A 7,088-nucleotide genomic window follows, 5' to 3' on the forward strand; every position below is an offset into this window, starting at 1 on the left:
AAAAACTGCTTAGGAGTATCTCAACGTAAATATAAACTCAATTTAAGAATACACATTAATTCTTATGATTTATATTCATATTTTAACATTTTAGTCTAATAATAGGGTATTTAGAGTGCACTTTCGCACACTCATCAAGAAGCAACCGTGCATAGTCCCTAATGGATCATTAGGTCTGTTGGGCATGCTCCCATATCCGACCTAATTGATCCATTTGTCCATAGTAGTCTGGTCTCGGACAGGGATGGGTTGGGTACCCACCCACCTAGATTTTCACCCACCCACCCACCCAGTATTATTATATAAACAAAAAAAAAATATCGTAATTATTTCTATCTCTACCCTCTCATTTTTTCAGCCTCCTTTCTCTTCCCTTTCTTTTTAATCCAACAAAATCCTATTCTTCTCTTCTTTTTCTTCAACCCTTCCCCTTTACTTCTTCATCTCTTATTCCTTCTCTGTTTATTTTTATTCACCATGTCCCACCACCACACCTTGACATATGGGTAGGTCAGATGCTTCTTCTTCCCTTTTTTTTTTTTTTTTTTTTTTTTTCACGTGTTCTTTATATATTTCCTTATATCTATGTTTGTTTATGCTGGATCCATGCATTGTAGTGGTGGGTCAGTGGATTGTAGTCTTGGATCTGTTAATTTATAGATCTATATAATTCGCTAATTAATGAATGGTGAGTTTGAAAATTTGCCCGTACTGCAATCAAACAAGGCCACCCACATATGTAGGATGAGGTCAGGGGAGGAGGGGATGGGAAGGGGACCCTTGCCTAGGTAGGGGTGGGTAGGAGTAACAATATATGACACTATCTCTGAATCCAACATGAATACGAAATGAAATTAACAGATTTGGACTTGATATAAATGGATTCGAGACAAAATGAGTTGATCCGTTAAGACACGATTAAAAAACAAATCAACCCAATTAACTCAAAATCAACCCGCATTAAACAGTTTAAATTTTATTTCAAAATTACAATTATGTTATTATTAGGTTATAATATTGGTATTTCTTAATATGCTTATTTTTTATTGTTAAGATTGTAATTCGAAACTCACGTTCATATTTGTTATTACTGGAGTTGTAATATTGGTTTTATTATAGGCTACAATCTAAAAATTGTTATTATTTTTTTAAATATTGTGACTACTAATAAATGTAAATTTTATTTTATATGAAATTATGTTAATTAAGTCATATGGGTTATACTAGTTAGTTAACACATTTACATGAAATGAGCTGAAATGAGTAGTCATGTTATGTGGACCTATTTTTAATTAATTATTAAACAAGACAAAATGAGTGACACAACATGATATATTATTTAAATGGGTCGAGTTAGGATTTGAATGCCTAACCGATTTGCTTAAAGAGTTCTGGTCAAATTGGCCCGTATAGTCAAACATCCATAACTTGTCAAGACATGACTACAATCCACAAATATGAATTGCCATCTCTAGTGATATGCTTGGCTGCCCTTGTAAGGCAGGTATCAGGCATATGGATCATATTTCACTTCATGATTTATTAATGATAATTTTTTAATGGTATTTTTCTCTTTTTTATTAACGATTAATTATAATTTTAATACTTGAGTTTTCCCATGTCTCTAGTTTGGAAATGGCGACCTCCATTTTTGACATTTGCAACATTAAAAGTATGAGAATATCTTATAACCGGTTGGGCTATTAACCCCCAAATAACAACCCCCCAATTCTGTGATGACACATAGACATCACACCATATGTTTGATGTGGCCGCATTTGAGAGAATTGGAAATTCCCATTCACTAGCTTGGCATCCCTCTCATTGGACCCCTCGCAGGAACCCTCACTGACACAGCCACGCCCAGACCATCACATGCCTCACCGACACAGCCACCCCTAGCATTGCTCGTAGTCGTTGTAGCCATCGCACCCCACGAACTGCTCGCCCAAAGGAACACCGTCTCCAACAACAAGGTTGCGACCAATCTGGTTTCTGTGAGAGAGAGTGAGGTATTGGCTAGATTGGATGAAATCAAAATTATCGGATGCATATAACTTAGAGCAAGGGAGAGAGCACGCGCGAAGATGAAGAAAAAAGACACGGTGAAGCTGATCAACGCCGAGGGTTTCAAATTCTTGGTTGATAAGGAAGCGGCCATGGTTTCTATGGCCTCACTCTCTTTCTCTCTTTTCTCCTTTTTAAATTTCTTTCCAGACCGAATACAAATATGGCTACTAGCCCTTTGTTTCATCATCATGAAATGGAGAAATCGAGTCGGGCGCTCACCAATCTTTTGCTCTCTTTTTTTTTTTTTTTTTGAGTGTGAAAAAAAATGAGATTTGTGTGTTACGGTGGTGCTGGTGTTAGGAAGAAAGAAGAAATAGTGCTCTGTTTTTGCTCCTCAAGAATAGAGGTTTGTTAGGCGTTTGGGACACGACGTTTGGGCTATTTTTATGGTGGTTCAATGCTGGCTACGGAGGTTAGACATGGGGCTTCGCGGTGCGCTTTCCTTGCGGTGCCATGCAGTGCATGATTGTCTCATGGTGTAGCCATTTTTTTTTTTTTGTTCTGGCAAGGGGTCGGGGCGCGCTTTGGGGCTTTGGGGGTGGGTTAACAGAGGCTAAACGTAGTGCACTTTCTCTCTATGTATGTGTGTGTGTGTAGTGGCTTCCAAATTCGGGATTGATGTGGAGGGGCTAATGTGGGTTCTACATGTGGCGGTGGAACTGAGATGGCGTCGAACTGGTGGCTGTGTAGTAGTGGCGGTGGAACTCTACTTTTCTATTGTGCGGCGGTGAAACTAGAAGCAGTCTGGATCGATTTTCCTATCATGAATGAGTGTCTCCTTCTCTTTTCCATGTGAACGAGTTCCCATGTGAACGGATGTATTGTAAATTTGGTATAATTTATGAGGTGGCAACATCTGTGTGGAAGGCTGTTAAACAACCAAAAATAGCCCGACTGCTTAGAAGCAGAATTGTAAAAGTATTTGATATTTTTAAGTAGGATGATGCTAGTAGGACCGATCTCCCTATCGATATTAATCCAATCAATAAGTGCATTTCAGTTTTTTTTTTTTTTTTAGTTTTTTTAATCCATTTTTCAACATCTTTAAATATATTTTTTTAATAAAAAATACATAAACTTAATAATATTCACTTACTTAATCACTAAGAAAAAAATTAAAAAGAAAAATAAAAATCGGTCAAACATTGGTCATTTCATCGGTTCAAAGAGCATTACTCTTTTAAAAAACTTAAGTTACCATTTCATCTAATAAATTTTTTTTTTTTTTTTTGAGAAATATTCTTCATTGCATACATCAAACGAAGTTACAACTGTGACTTAACAAGTAAGCCAACTAACGCAACTGCTCAGGAGCTTCCCCGCACACAATGGTAACGGACATTGTCTTAACTTCTAACAAGCTCTGTAAGACCAGAGACGAGGACCCCTCCAACCTCCAAGGAGGCAGAAGGCGGGATACAACTGCCATGAACAAACAGTCCACTAGCATTCAACTACACTAAACCTAGAAACTGACAAACCAAACGAAACGAAAAACTAACAACAACAAAACAAAACAACCACAAGCACGGCATGAGCTCTAGCGGCACATCCTCCACAGGCACTCGGCATCACAAGCCTCCACGAGACGAGCACCCAGCTTGCGTACGGACCACAGAAACCCCCTCAGCGGAGGCCGGCCATACGACCACCGGCCATAACATCGCCCGCCGCTCTCAGCCTTGCCTCAGATTGAGCCCCACAAAAACTCAAAACCACACCGTGGACTTCACAAGAAACAAACAGAACAACCCAATAACTAACAGGAACCACGGCGGCAAAGGCCGTGCAAATCACCGACACAAAAACCAACACCAAAAAGCGAAAACGGACAACACCCACACCGGCGACACCAACCAACAATGGCAGAGAACATGCAAAGGGACAACCGGACGCCGAACAAAAAATGAAAAACAGAGCATAAACAATCGGCAAACAGAGGCCGAGCTCGACTCAAAAACTAACTCTAGGAGGAGCACCGCCGTTCGGAAACATGAAGAACCGGAGACTGAGGATCCGAAGAAGCCTAGAAACTCATCTGCAGGTGGTCCCTTGAAGGCGCGTGACAGCCACATGCCGCAGAGAGCCGAGACTTCGACCCGCTCGTGCTGGCACCACCCCTCTCCGATAGGCACCACGATTGGCGGGCTTGTAGATCGGCACCTGGCCAACACCTTGGAGGGGTGCGTGTTGACGGTCGGCAGCTGGACAGACCGGAGCGGCATCCTCCCTTATTGACTCGAAGAAACCTACAGAGAAAAAAGAAAAAAATGAAAAAACAAAAAACAACAAACGGGGGAGGGGGGGGGGGAGCGGGAGACGAAGCTCCCACCCCCCTCGTCGAGCGCCTCTGGGTTGGGGGGTTAGAGAGGTTTCAGAGAGAAAGGGTTTTCAGAGAGAAAAGATATTTTCTCGGTAATGGATAGGCTCATCTAATAAATTATTAAGATAGCATATTGCCAAGTGTAAAATATGATGTGTTTATTTGACATATGTTAGCAAATAAAAGTTAACACGTGTCATAATTATTACGCATCATCTAATTTGTTATTAATTTATTACAAAAATAGAGAAATACATTTTAGATTTTCAAATACATTTTAATCCATAAATACGATACTATATATACTCTTTCCAAGACGAGGGGTCATTTGTTTGGATTTCCAACGAATAATCTTCCTTAGATGTGTCATTAACGGCTCTCTTACAAATCAAAACACCATAATTAATAAGATTGGCCGGGTTTAGATACAAGATTAATCTCAACTCATGTTATTTAATTATTATAATTTTTTTAAATTTTCACATAAAATATAATAAAAAAATTTAACTTTTTTAAATCCTAAAATAATAATAATAATAATAATAATAAACTAATATTGTAATAATATTTTATTTAATTTTTACATTTCATCTTAACTCATTATCCAAACAGCACCTTGATTATACATGGGCCGATTAACTGGTGCCCATAGGGCATTAATAAAACATTTATTGTAGTTTTTATTATATCTTTTATTCATTTTTTTCCTTTAAAGAGAGAAATTTTAAGGAAAAAAAAAAATTGAAGTTTTGGACAAAGATATCCTTTCTATACATGTAAACAAGTAATTAAAAATAAAGCTAAACAAAAATTTGAAAATCTGATTCTGAATTCGATTCCGCTCCAATTTAGTTTCAACTAACTTAGTTTCAACTCCACTTTGATAAAATAGAGTTGGATTGGAGTTGTTGCTAGACCAACTCCGACTCTGACTTTGCTCTCTAGCCCTAATGTTATATATATGTTATAAAAATATGTATTTATCTATATATTTATCATATATACTAGTATAATTATATAACTAGAACTTATATTATGAGCTAATTATTACAAAATAACATACTTATACTATAATAAAAATAGACTAATGATAGTTTAATATATATAAATATCACAATATTACAACCATATATAATCAAGTATAGAAATAAGTTAGATACTAATATTTAAATAAGTTAATAACACATACTAATTTACTAAAATATCAATCCTTCTGCATACAGTTGGGCCATGCAAACAATGCGGAGTCGCTAAAGTTTTGACCGTACGGCACATGGCAAGGTCATTTTGATTGAGCTGAAATATTGCATATTTTAGCTATTTAAAACCAATGTATTTTAAATTCATCATGACATTATTATTGGTTTTAAATGGAAAAATGGTTAAAGTGAATAAATCAAAGTTGTGATTTTAATTGATTAAAAGCATGAATTTCTGCTTGAATTCTATCAACTATTGATTACTGTGCATTCTAGTCCATAATTTTTCTTGCTTTCTATTATCATTTGTGTTTGTACCATTGTTCTCCTTGTTCTTCATGTTCATAAGGTTTCTTGAGCTATCTTTCCATCTTCAAAAGATAGAAGCACTTCTTGCCAACCCATAACCATAGAACATCCTCCTGCACTTGGGATAGCATTAGTGCTACTCATTTTTGAGTGAGTCAAGTTTTGGCGCCGTTGCCGGGGACAACTGGTGCTTATTAGAGCACTCCTCTACTGCTGAGAGGACGTTTGTGGAGCTGTGAATCTCTTCACAGCCTGGGTGACATCTAATCTTTTTCCCTTCTCTCTGTTTATTCTTCATAGTCTTTGATTTTCTGCTCCTGTTTGTATGACTGGTTGGACTAGAGACCATACAACTCGACTGTTTAGGACAGACTCATTGACATCTTTTAGCTCTGCATCATCTTCTGTTGAATCATCATCAGACACTGTTAGCATCATGGCTGAAAATGAGCATCATGATAGGGAAGTGGAGAATCCAAACAGGACTCTTAGAGAATATCTTCAGCCTGTTATGACTAGCACACATTCTTGCATCATTTTACCTATTAATGCAAATGCTTTTAATTTCAAACCTGGGATGATTCCATTGTTACCACACTTTCATGGTATGGAATCTGAAAACCCATATTTGCATATCAAAGAGTTTGAAGAAGTGTGTTCCACATTTGTGGATAGAACATGCACTGATGAGGTCATAAGATTGAAACTGTTTCCATTTTCCTTAAAAGATAAGGCTAAGACATGGTTGAATTCTTTAAGACCAAGATCCATTGGGACTTGGCAAGAAATGCAAACTGAATTTTTAAAGAAATTTTTTCCCATGCATAGAACCAATGCCTTGAAAAGACAGATCATGAATTTTGGTCAAAAGGATGTGGAAACATTTTATCATTGTTGGGAACGATTCAAAGACCTTTTAAATGCATGTCCTCATCATGGATATGAGAATTGGAGGGTCATTAGTTTTTTTTTATGAGGGGTTGCAACAAAAAATGAGACAATTTGTGGAGACCATGTGTAATGGAGCGTTTTTTAACAAAGAACCTGAGGAAGCTTTTGAATATTTTGATTATCTAGCTGAAAATGCACAATCATGGGATACATCTGATGTTCATGATAGGTCGGAAAGTTCAAGGACAATTTCAGGGGGTGGGAAATATAATCTGAGAGAAGTAGATGATTTGAAT

The 7,088-nt window shown here is 37.2% G+C and overlaps 1 non-coding gene across 1 annotated transcript; it reads right to left on the reverse strand.

Moving 5' to 3' along the window:
- Nucleotides 1–6,735: 6,735 nt before the first annotated feature.
- Nucleotides 6,736–6,843, reverse strand: LOC122308610. Its single transcript, XR_006242129.1, has one exon. It is a non-coding gene; the product is annotated as a small nucleolar RNA R71 (small nucleolar RNA).
- Between the last annotated feature and the right edge of the window lie 245 nt (nucleotides 6,844–7,088).

The sequence above is a fragment of the Carya illinoinensis genome, chromosome 4 (genome assembly GCF_018687715.1).
Source record: "Carya illinoinensis cultivar Pawnee chromosome 4, C.illinoinensisPawnee_v1, whole genome shotgun sequence".
Classification (NCBI taxonomy): Eukaryota; Viridiplantae; Streptophyta; class Magnoliopsida; order Fagales; family Juglandaceae; genus Carya; species Carya illinoinensis.